The following is a 13373-nucleotide window of genomic DNA, read 5'->3' on the forward strand; positions in this document are numbered from 1 at the left end:
ATCACAATTAGTGGTGCTCAGTGACTGCCCTGTTTGAGTTTCTTCCAGCAATGCTCCAGGGACATGTTTGCCAGGGATCAAACCAGAACCTCCCAGATTCAAAGCGTGTATTCCAACCCTGTGAACATTCTCAGTCTTGGTTGATATTTTTTACCTGCAGGTCTTCAGCAAGGGACCTCTCACACTTTTGTTTTCTTTCTTTATTTTTTAAATTTCAACTAAAATATTTTGTTTATTTTTTTTAATTTAAATTTTTATTAGTGAAACACCATGAGGTCCAGTTGTAGACGTATGAATTCTTGTGCTTGGGTTTCAGTTATACAATGATCGAGTACCCATCCCTCCACCAGTGCCCATTCTCCACCTCCAATGATCCCAGTATCCCTCCCATCCCCCACCTCCCTCCATCCCACCTCACTCCTGTGGCAGGGCATTCCCTTTTGTTTTCTCTTTTTCAACCTCGTAGACCTCTCTGAGTTTTGATCCATGAACTCTTGGCAGTTGTCTATGTGTGGACCATTGACAGTTATCTATATGAAGACTTTCTGCCTGCCTGCCTGCCTGCCTTCCTTCCTTCCTTCCTTCCTTCCTTCCTTCCTTCCTTCCTTCCTTCCTTCCTTTTTTTATCTGCAGTTTTCTATCCGTTTGCCCTTGGTGATTATTTGCAGATTCTTTGCACTTTTCTGTCTCATACCCACAAATGGTCTTTACCCATTAATCCTTAGTAATGGCCTTTTTGTGTTCTTTTGGGAATTTTCTGTCCACTAATCCATGACAGTACATTTCCACAGTCTCTGCAGTTGGAGGGGATCCCTTTCTCACCCCCACTGTAAGTCCCAATTGAAAATGTCCCTCTACTTATGAAATACGTCTATCTGCCAGTGGAACAGTGACAGTGACATTCTCTCCCTGGAATCGCAGCGCTGTTTCTGCAGTGCAATGCAATGCCGGCAGCCACCACCTCACGAAGACGTTCCTAGCCTTCCTGACCAGGGTTGAGGGGCTGCTCTGGTTGGCTTGGTGGCTTTCCCCTGCTCCCTCACTGGAAGAGCGATGGAGAGAGACCCAGAGTGATGGAGTACATTGGTTTGTGGGCAGGTGGCTCATATTTGAGGGTCACATTCATGTTCACTCTTCATTTTCTCTTAAGTACTTGATTACCTGATCACTTGACATCCTGTTACTCATCGATTTGCTTGAGCGGGCGCCAATAATGTCTCCATTCGTCCCTGTCGCGTGCTAGTGTAGCCCAATGGCGTCTGCTCACTCCAGGAACACGAAAAGCCTCAAACTGATCGTTCAGGGTCTCAACGAAGAAGTCTGACCATCGCGTAGTTGGGCCGCCACGCGATCTTTTGACGTCCCGTGGAATCCAGTCAGTTATGACTCTAGTCCAGTGGTCGTCTCCAAATTGCATTACGTGTCCAGCCCATCTGACTTTTGACGCCTTGGCAAACGGGACAGCGTCCCTGATTCTGGATCGTCGACGGAGGTTGGAACTCCGGATTCTATCTCTCATTTGAGTGAAGCGTGATACTCCAAGCATAGCTCTTTTGATTCCTCTTTGGGAGACCCAAATAGCGTTCTCATCCTGTTTTTGTAGGGCCCAGGTCTCTGAGGTCTCTTAAGTACAACAAAATAATATTAGGGAACTATATTCTATATACATATATAGAAATATATAGAGAAATATATATTAAATATAAAGAAATTAAATATAAAAATATATATTGTTGTTTTAGGGGACCACACTCGGTGTGGCAACTCAAAGTTTTGTGCTCCGATGTTGCTTCCAGTGGTGCTGGGCACTGTACCAAGCCCTTGGGCATGCAAAGCATGCACTTCAACCCTTTGAGCTATCTCTTCTACCCCCTATCATTACCGTACTTTAAGTGACGAACAAATAGGAAATTAATCACTAACATGCATATCAAAAAATTAGCAAAAGTTGGAAGCTGATTCAGATTTAAGAAAGGCCATTTTAAGGTGCCAGTAATGAAATCAGTCTCCTTAAATAAAGGTTGAGAATTTTTTAAAGTATCTTTAAAAATTAGAATAGCTATTATATGATTAGTAATTTAATCATTATTTTATAATGGTAATGTTAAAAGTCTCCCCACAGTTTTATATCATGCTTGGTAAAAAGTTAAAAATATGACACTACCGACTTGATGAAGATGCACACTATGAATACTTACTCATGCATGTGCCCTATGACTTAGAAACTTCATTCCAGAATTATAAAAGCAAGAGACATTGTTGCATCTACGCACAAAAAAGGAAGAACCAACATAAATGCATAAAATAGCATCTCAGGGTTAGGAATAAAAATAGAAGTAATTGTTCATCAATTTGGAAAAAGAAAAATTGTCATATCTTTATGTAGCACTGTCCTGTTGTTCATCGATTTGCTCGAGTGGGCACCAGTAACGTCTCCATTGTGAGACTTGTTACTGTGTTTTGGCATATCAAATACACCACGAGTAGCTTGCCAGGCTTTGCCTGCGGGCAGAATACTTGGAAGACTTGGTAGCATGCTGGGCTCTCCAAGAGGGGCAGAGGAATCGAACCCCCTCCCCCACACAGTCAGCCTCGTGCAAGGTAAACGCCCTACCCGCTATGCTATCACTCCGGTCTATATATTTATGTAGGTGACCTATTTACATGAGTGAAATAAATCCTAGTTATACACACATTCAGCATGGGGAAATCTCACAAAATAACTTCACAAAAGAGCAAGTCACAGAAGTATACATACATTATGACTTCATTGATATATTGTTCAAAACCAAACAGTACTTTAAGAAGATATTTACATGTAAAATTATGAAGATGAGTAAGAGAGTGATAAAGTTCAGGATTCTGGTTACCTTTGGCAGAGAGGTGGAGTGAACAGTATGTGATTATCATCTGAGGGCTTTCAAAATAGCTATAACTTCATTTGGATTTTGGGCCACACCCTGTGGAGCTCATGAGGTATTCCTGACTCTGTGCTTAGGGATCACTTCTGGAAGGGCTCAGAAGACCAGATGGGGTGGCAGGGATCAAATCTGAGTTTGGTGTGTGCAAGGCAAGTTTGCCTTACTGCTGTACTCCATCTCCAGCCCCAATCATAATTGTTTCTAAGTTAACATTTGGTATGTGTTCATTTGTTTAATTATTTGGTGTGTATACACATTTGCATGGATCGTGGTATTCACAATTTTTTCTTTGTTTTATATTTTTATGGGGATTTTACCTGTGCTGAGGACACAAGACTGTAAAGCATATGCCTGAGGCCACCGGGACCACACCTTCTGGTACTCAGGGTGTCCATGCTGTGCAATGGAGTGGACCCAACTGAGGGTCTCACATCTATTGAAGTACCTTGTGTTGTAACATTATAGGAATCTGGTGTGTGTAATTAAAAAAAATCAACATTTTGGTCTCATACAGTGACATACAGTGATTTACACAACCCTGCCCTCCTTGTAGCCTCCTGCTGGTTCCTTTCTCTTCATTTAACTACTGTTTAGTCCTATAGTGCAAAGTTTTTTTTTTTTACAGTTTTACATAATTCATTCGTTTGTATTTTCTTTGTTACCACCTAAGAGTGAAATAAGTATTTTTATCAAACTGGTTTATTTCACTAAGAATGGTACCCTGTAAGTCCATCTACGTTGAAGCAAAATGGCAGGGTTCCATCTTTTTTTATAGCTAAATTAATATCTATAAAAAACATAACACATCTTTATTTGTTAATTGATGAGCATTTAGGCTCTTTCTATATCTTGACTTGTGAATAATGCTATAACATGGGATGTATATATCTCATTGAATTAATGGTTTTTTTGGGGGGGAGGGGTAAATACCCAGAAGTGGTATAACTGGGTAGTATGGAACTTGTAAATTTTGAAACATCTAGAACTGCCATCCACAATGATAGCATCAGTTTACATCCCCACCAACAGCCTTTAAGGGGTTTCCTCTCTCCTCAGCCTCTCGATTTACTTCTTGCTTCATTTTGTTTGTGTACGTGTCATTCTGGAAGGTGTCAGGGGATATTTCATTGTGATTTTTATTTTCGTTTCCCTTAGTAATAGGAGATGATAAACATTTTCATGTGCCCATTGATCATCTGTATGTCTTCTCTGGAGAAGTGTGTATTCAGGACTTCTGCCTATTTTAAAATTAATATTATTAGTTTATTTTCCTTGGCCAGTTTTATCAATTTCATGTATATATGGGATATTAATACTGTTGGAAATATTATGTACACATATTTTCTCCCGTTAGCCAGGATGTGATTTTCTTCCTCCCCTCCAACCTTCCTCTTTATTGTTGCTATTGTTTCAATGTCTGGAGCTTGTACACTTGATTGTGGTTCTCTGGCATCACACTGACAGTGCTGGGGATCATTCACTGATATGGAATGGTGCAGAAATTTGAAATTACAGTTTTTACTTGGAGGCTTTGAAGGGATGGAGGGAGAGAAAGTGGGAAAGTGGAAAGTAACGTGCTCAAGAGAGAACCCAGGCATCTCCAAGGGCGGGGAGACCCCAACACACACTCCAGCATTAGGCACGAAAGCATGAAAGTACTCATCTCAAGAGGGGAGGCGTGTGCAACACATGTTCTCGGCACACAGGTTCAGTCAGCATCTGTGCCAGAAATTTGAATTTAAAATCTTATGAATGCAAGTCAGACACTACCACTGAACCATGTCTCTGGACCATGTCTTTTTATTTTGTTGCAATTTTCTTTTGCTGTGCAGAAGTTTTAATTCTGGTGCAGTCTCAGTTGTTCTTTTGGGTACAGAGGAGTTGTGCCATACCCAGCAGCGATCAGGGGGTTACTCCTGACTCTGTGCTAAGGGATCACTAGAGGTTGGGGGGGTTGTATGTAGTACTGGGGACCAAACTGGGGTCAGTTGCATGCTGCCCTGCCTTAACCCCTGTACTTTCTCCAGCCCCTTATTTTTTGATTCTTGCTTGTGTTTCTCTTGCTGTGAAGTGTCTCCAAATACATCTCTAAAATTGATCCTGAGCATGTCTCCTACTTTTCTGTGTATTTGATGGTTTCAGGTCATACATTCAAGTGTTTAGTCTGTTTTGAATTAATTTTTGTGTAAGCTTTACGGTGTAGTCACATTGTGTTCTTTGAAAGTGACTATCTAGTTCTCCCAATTCCATTTACTAAAAGGGACTTTTCTGGCTCCATTAGAGTCACTAGCCAGACGAAGAATCTTGACCCACATTTAATAGGTTTAAAGCCTCAGAAACATCTTGAGCAAATTAGATAAGGTCTGAGACATTTGTTGATAGGTGATTTGATTTTGTCTGGTGATGGTGCTGACTTGGGGCGTTAAGCCTATAACTCCCAAATGATGTGAGCAATCCAATAAATAAAGGCAACGATAATAAGGGCTCATTTATGTCTTAGTCAAAGTTTGGATGAAGGAAATAGTGCTTGAGGATGACATAAAGCACTAGGAAATGATGGGAAATGATACCTGCAAGCAAGAGTGAGTGGGAGTTCAATTTATGTAGGTGGCAGTGGGGACACGTAATGTTAATTTTTATTATTAAGGCCACACTAAGCACCTAATTCTGATGTGTGTTGCCTTGGGTAAGATCCCAAACATAATTTTTGAGTATCAGTGGGTTTTTGTGGGCCTTTTGAAAGTCACTTAACTTGCCTATTGGCAGAGGACAAAAAATGGTAATAATATTTAGCTGTGTGCATTGGTCCAAATTCTGTCCAAAATATTGCCATATTAGAACAGTTATATAGTTAAGTTATAACAGTTATAAGTTAATTTATGTAGTGATAACAGTGAAGGTATAAAAATATCTTAAAATTCTGCTATCATAACATGACAAGGTGAATTGAACTATGTCTTAATTGGTTATTGTTCATATGAAAGGAACTGAGAGATAAGTCAGGGGGTTATATATGCAGTGTGGAGAACTGTGGCAGGATATATATGATGGGCCTGAGAGTTGCAGGCAAATTCTATACTGTCCTTTCTGAGAGATGAATGCCAACATTGCCAGAGTGATATTGGAGAATAAGACTTGTTTAGCTATTGGCATTAAATGTGTGGGTCAGGGACCTCTCAGAGAACATTTCAAGAGGCTGGAGGGCATGCTTTGCATTCGGGAGACCTGAGTTTCATCACTGGTCCCCCAACCATCACTGGCTGTGAATCCTAAATTTTGTATAACGAGGGGTGTGAACCCTCGCCCCCCCACCCCCCGCAAACAAAAACATTTGGATGGTGAAGAAAATAGAGATGATAGGGAAGAAATGGTGTTTGGGGGCCAATAATAGTCAAAACTTGTAAGAACACACATAGAATGTTAGATTTTCTTCTAACTGGTAAATTAGAGCCATGTAGACTTATTGGAGGGAAGAGCTTGAGCAATAGCCTGCATGCTACATATTTCAGGATTCTATGCCTAGCCTTTTGGGGCATGGGCATCGCGCCACACCCAGTGGTGCTCAGGGCTTACTCCTGGCAAAGGACAAAAAAAATGGCAATAATATTTAGCTGTGTGCATTGGTACAAATTCTGTCCAAAATACTGCCATATTAGAACAGTTATATAGTTAAGTTATAACAGTTATTAAGCTCATTTATATAGTGATAACAGTGAAGGTATAAAAAATTTCTTAAAATTCTGCTATTATAACATGACAAGGTGAATTGGACTATGTCTTAGTTGGTTATTGTTCATATGAAAGGGACTGAGAGATAAGTCAGGGGGTTATACATGCAATGTGGAGAACTGTGGCAGGATATATATGACGTGGCTTATATATCTCTTAGTGGGACACTGGAGACCTGTGTAGTGAGGGAGGAATGAACCTGATTCGGCTGCATGAGGCTTTATTATCTTTTTGGCCCCTGTCGCAATTTTTGTGTTTTATTTTCCCACTTCATTTCCCTCTCTTTCTTCACTGTCTAATCAGATTTCCCCCCCACTTTTGTGGGCAATGCGCAACGTTTGTTTTCAATCCTAGTAATAGAAGGTTTATTTGGAGAGAAAGCCTTGAAAATGCATTGCTAAGCCGTCATGTTTCTGATTCCATTAATAGTATAACTTGTGGGGCTCAAAAGAGAGTACAGTGGGCAGGGTGCTTGCCTTGGTATCTGACCAACCTGGGTTCGATCGCTGTCACCTCATATGATCTGCAAGGAGTGATACTCGAACACCACCAGGATGGCTCAGAAACAAACAAAAAAGTTATGATTCAGATGAGGCATATGCATGAATCCTCTTCCCTTAAATATGTCATTTATTCTTTTGTTTCGTTTTGGTTTTGGGTCACACGCAGCGATGCTCAGGGGTTACTCCCGACTCTGTACATAGGAATCATTCCTGATGGTTCTCGTGGGGGACTGTATAGATGTAATGCAAGTCGCACTGTAGCACTGTCCTCCCGTTGTTCATCGGTTTGCTCGAGCAGGTACCAGTAACGTCTCCATTGTGATACTTATTGTTACTGTTTTTGGTGTATTGAATACCCCACGGGTAGCTTGCCAGGCTCTGCCATGTGGGCGGGGTACTCCTGGTAGCTTGCCGGGCTCTCTGAGAGGGACAAGTGACGGAGAAATCGAGCCCAGGTTGGCCACATGCAAGGCAAACGCCCTACCCGATGCACTATCACTGCATCCTGAATAGACACACATAGGGTGCAGGAGTCAGACCTGACCCCAATCTGGTTTTTGGGCCAAAAGGACGGGTCTTGCCAGGGCTCCAGAGGGGCTCAGGGTCTCTCCTCTCAGATGGAACCAGCTCCAGATGCACTTCTGGCTCAGGGACCTCAGAAATCAGTCTAAAGCAGCCAGATAAGCAGCAGTGTGAAAAAAAAAAATCAATTGAGATGTTTCAAAAATTTCTCCACATTCAGAACACATTTTTTTTGTTTCAAATGTAATTAAAGTTTTATATATATATATATACACATATATATTGTTTCCTTTTGAGTCACTGTGAATGACAAAATTATAAAGATGTTTATGATTGAGTTTCAGGCATATATTATTCCAACGCCAATCCCTTCACAAGTGCTCACTCCCCTCTACCAGCATCCTGAGTTTCCCACCCACCCCCTAGCCTGCCTCTGTGGCAGATATTTTCCCTTCTCCCATTGTCAGGAAGAAACTTTTCTAGATCACTTTTGAATTAGTTGTTGGTTGTGACTTTTTAACACAACATTGTCTTTTGTGCTGGTGAAAGTGTAGGTAATGCCCCAAGTATTTAAAGAGTGTTCTCCTTTTTGAATCCAGGATGTTTTCCCAAGCCACTATTCTGCAAGTGTTCATGCCAACACTTCCTTTTTTTTTTCTTTAAAGAAAATGCCTCCTAATTTTTGTTACTATTTCCATAAAATGACTTAACATTTTACATGCTTGATTAAACATTGCACAATAACAGTATACGTTTCTAGTGTGTTTCACTGTATAAATCAATGACTGTAGCACTGCAGCATTGTCCTCCTGTTGTTCATCGATTTGCTAGAGCGGGCACCAATAACATTTCCATTGTGAGACTTGTTACTGTTTTTGGCATATTGAATATGTCATGGGTAGTTTGCCAGGTTCTGCCATGCGGGCGGGATACTCTCGGTAGCTTGCTGGGCTCTCCAAGAGGGGTGGAGAAATCTCCAAGAGGGGTGGGTCGTGGGTCGGCTGTGGCTGCGTGCAAGGCAAATGCCCTACCCGCTGTGCTATTGCTCTAGCCCCTAAATCAGTGACTGTATATAATGAAATGTAAAATTTCACCAGAGTCTGACTCTCTGCTTTAGCATACAGTTGACCCCCACTTATTCTAGAAATTGCTTGTTTGTTATAATATAAAAGCAATTTTGTTTTAATTAGTTCTTCTTTGTCTTTTTCTTTTTTCTGTCAGTACCACATGAGTAAAATAAGAGGGCTTATGACTTTTTCTTGGTCTGACTTATTTCACTAAGCATAATACCTTCTGTGTCCATCCAGGTTATTGAAAATGATATTGGAGTTTTCTTGATCAGAAGAGGTCTATGGATGCTTTTCAGGTAACATGCAAAAACTTGTTTTGTCTTTAGTTTCCCCCCTCCCCCCCCCCAAACTTGGAAGTGCTATAATTGACCAATCATATAAACAGGAATGATAACTTTCTTTTTTTTCCAGTCAGATACAGGTTTCCAAATAGTTGGTGAGGATTCAGGTTTCTGAGATGACTAATTGGTTAGTTCCACTGATTTCTTTTCTAAATGTCGAAGGATTCTCCTTTTTGGTCCTAGGAAAACCTTCCCTCTTTTCTTAGGAAAAATCTCTTTCATTAATTCTCATCCCTTGGGTGGTACCTAGTTTCACATGTGAAAAGTGTGTGCTCTTCCACTGAGCTCTATTCTCTACCAGATTGTAATTTTTAAAAATCAAATAATGTGTGTAACTCACTTGAAAGGATGACAGTGTGACTAGCTACCGAGGCAATTTCTACTAGTTTAGTACAACCATACAGTCTCCTGACCAGTAAATAATCTGACGAGACCAGCTTGTAAAATTAATCTTGATTTCAGAGATCTTAAGATGTAAAAATGTATTTTAGCATCAGGTAGCTGCATTGTTGCCATGGTGGTTGGTTTAATGTAGAATGGGTTTATCACCATTTCCAAATTTGGGATGTGGAAAGAGCTTGCCTTAAAAGAAATCAATACTTCTGGTGTGTTAAAAATATTTGGGTAATTATAAACCAAACAGTTCTATAGCGACTTAAAAGTGACACAATGATGTAACAGGAAGAACAACAGATGAGAAATACATACAGAATGAAAACTATGGATACAAAGCAGTGGACAATTTTTTTTTAACAAAGGGACAAAGCTACAAGCTTAGAAAAAAAGGTGTAATGGTAATTACCAGCAATAGCCATATGCAGAGTAGCTTATTCTAAATTTATTTTATCTTGGCTATAAGCTCTCCAAATGGAGGCCCTTATGATTTTCCTCATCACAGATAATGATGTATTCAGTGGCGTGATCAATGCAGGTCTGTGCCCCCCATTACACTGCACCGTTTTTTGCATCGCTATATTGTTAATGGGTAGTGCAGAATGTAATTGAATGACTGGATTTTGATTAATATTCAGAACCCTCTGATGTGCAGTGTAGGTCTGTGAATACTACCCTCCCTCAACATGAATTTTTCCCCCTCCCATTTGTCAGAACCGAGCCTCGAATTTATCATAAGATTTCATAAAGTAATGCCCTGAGGATGAAACGCGAGACGATTTCCTATCCAGAGGTAAACGGGAATGATACTCATTAAACAGCGGCTTTGATTAGGCACAGCTCACTGCGGCAGAGCCGGGTCCGTAACAATTCATGTGTTGCTCTGAATTTCTGGTCCGGGCGCTTTTTAATACGGAGAAAAACCTCCGTCTCTTGTCTCGAGTCCTAATTGTTCCAGTGATCATGGTCATTTTGGTTGGAAATTGATTTGATTTCACCAAGCGCCGGGAGCTGGGGGGGGGGGCCCTGACCGGGAGGAAGTGATACATCTCTCCGCTAACGATCTCCTGGAAGGGGAAGGGGAAGGGGCCCGGGCAAGAGAAAGGGGGCTCGAGTGCCCGCGGCGGGGGGCGGGGGGCGCGAGCCCGCCCCTCCTGCGTCAGAAGGGGCCCAGTTTTCGCACCTTCCTTGACGTCAAACCTCCGTCAGGCCCCGGCCTGTCTACGCTGCCCGTGGCCGACTCCGTGGGCAGAGCCGTGAGCTCGAGGGGCGGCGGCGGCGGCGGCGGCCGGGGTCTGCGAGGGCCGCGGCGTTCCCGGGCTCCGCGGCGGGAGAGGCCCGGGAGGGGAGTGAGGCGGGTGGGGAGGGGGAGCAGTTAGAGTTTTCGGGCTCCGCGAGCCGCGGGCCGCCGCGGCCGGGCTCTGGACGGCGCGAGCAGCCGGGGCTCCGCGAGCAGGGCTGCACCCGGGGAGGCAGCGGGCCCCCCACGTCCGCCAGCCCGCCGGGTCGTCGTCGACCGTCACGGGCCGGGGCTCAAGCGGATCCTAGAGGCCTCGGTGGAGGTGCGCCCCACGCGGGCTGGGGGCGGGGCCCGGGCGGGGCCGGGGGCGGGGCGACGGGAGGCGCGCGGGGCCCGGGCTGGGGCGGGCTCGGGGCGGGGCTGGGGCGGGGCGAGAGGCGCGCGCGGCCGGTTGGGGGGCGGAGCCGGGGCGGGGCTGGGGCGGGGCGAGGGGGCGCGCGCGGCCGGGGCGGACGCGGCCAGGGGGTGGGGCGTGCTCGCCGGGCGCCCCGGGGGGCCCCTCTTTTTCTGCCCCTCTCCCGCGCCGAGACCGCTAGTCGGGTTCCCGCGGCCGCTCGGCCCGGACCTCCTCCTCGCCGCCGCGACTCCCCGATCGTGAGCCGCGCTGATTGGTGGTCGGCTGGCCGGGATCGAAGTGGTTGGGGGCCGGGGGCTGGCGTGGAGGTGAGGCGCCGGCCGCGGCTAGGCGCCGCTTCTCGGGGTAGGGGTGTCCCCGGGCTTGAGGTCCCGGGTGGTGGAGCGGGTGGTCGGCGGATCGGTCGGGTCTGGGCGGCGGGGTGGCTGGCCGAGTTCGGATCTGGGGTTCCGTGCGCGCGGAGACACCTGTGGGACCGCGAGCGGGAGCCACCTGTCCGCGGCTCTCCTTTTGCAACCCGCGTTGCCCAGCGCGGGGTCCGGCTGTCCCGCAGACCTAGGCCTGTAACGCGCCACCGGAGATCGAGACCTTCCTGGGGAAAGACGTTCGATTTTGTTGTGGTGGTTGGTTTAAATGGAGTGCTTACCGTTTATTTTCCTGCTCGCGTGCAACAGTTGTGTGGAAGCTGGTTCGGATTGCGCCTTCGCGGGTTTTACGTGCTTCGAGGAAGAGCTTTTTGCAGCTCCTGACTGTATCGGTCTCGAGGGTTCTGGTTGCGCGTGGAAGAATCGCTTAAAGGGATAACTGGCTCTCCCGCAACTAAGGCGTGTTTTTTAATTTTAAAATCTCTGGACTGCAATTATATTTAATGTTGTTTAAAAAAATTACGGCAATGCTATTCTAACAAAAAAAATGTATTTACTGGCGGGGGGTGGGAGGAGGCGAAAAAAGGGGGGGAGAGGAGAATCACAATGAACAATTCGGGGTGTCGCATCGTGGGACGCGCTTCTCAAGTTGAATATTGTTAAGGGCTTTTTTTTTTTTTTCTCTATCGGCCGCACAAATACCACCTCTTGCCTTCTCAAATTGCGCGGATTTGGGTCCGCAGCCTGGAAGGCCAGAGTCACCTCCCCCACCCTCCCACCCTCCCTTGGCCAGTGGCCAGTTTTAGGAAAGAAACGTTCAAGACTGGGTCAGATCTCCCCGCTCGGGGGCAAGGTTTTGGATGGAAACGTGCCGAATTCAGGGTTAACGACTCTCTCTCTCTTTTTTTCCCCCCTCTAAAAGTACGGTGTGCTGCGCTTGCTGGTTTGAGGCCGCGTTGGCTTCTGTTTGTCGTTTTCTCTTTGAAGTAGATATTGAGTGTCAGGGGCGAATTGAACCCGCCCAACAGCGTTGGAACAACTCGAGAATGTGGCGGCATCTATAGAGAAATGCCAGAATGCGTTCTATATCACAAGGCGCCCGCGCGTGTGTGCACGCGCGCGCGTGAAAACTTAACCGGAGTGCGTTGGGCTGGGTTGTGATATAAAATATCCCGCTCTGTGTGCGGCGGTAAAATGCATTTGGACACTGGTAATTCAGAGTATTGTTAGCACGCTTGGGCCGAGGAGCGGTGATTTCAGCTCTCTCTCTCTCTCTCTTTTTTTTTTCCAGTGGGACTCTGCAGCGGCCGGGTTTGTTGTATGGATTAGGTGGCTAATGATTTGTTTCCACCTAATACTAAAACCATCAATTAGCATTCCTGAGAATAGCTAGAGGAAGCATTTTATAGAAGTCACAAGGTGAGGAGCAGAAACTGCTCGGGTCTAACAGAGGATCAAATCACAGCCCCTGGTGTGTGGCCGTGAACCGCGCTAACTGCTTTTCCTAAAGCTCCATTTCTTGATGGTTCAAGGCTTGTGCCTCATAAAACTAGTTTGATATTTAGATGAACATCAGTGCATGTGAAGTTGTTGAGCTGGTGCCCGGCCCAGATAAAGTCTCACTGAAAATTAGCTGTTATTATTTTACTAAGTCTGAAAGGAGGCCGAATCCAGGATAATGCTTATTAGCCGTGGTAAACAGGGCAAGGGGTATAATTCAGAAAAGTGACTGTTAAAAATTAGCTAATAATGTCATGCAGAAAGGGACTTTTATTTTGATTAAAATTAAGGGAGAATAAAAGAACAATGAATTGATATGGTCACTATCGCTATATCTAAAATACGCAATTTAACATACGGCATCAATATATCAA

The sequence above is a fragment of the Sorex fumeus genome, unplaced genomic scaffold (genome assembly GCF_029834395.1).
Source record: "Sorex fumeus unplaced genomic scaffold, SorFum_2.1 ptg000014l, whole genome shotgun sequence".
NCBI lineage: Eukaryota > Metazoa > Chordata > Mammalia > Eulipotyphla > Soricidae > Sorex > Sorex fumeus.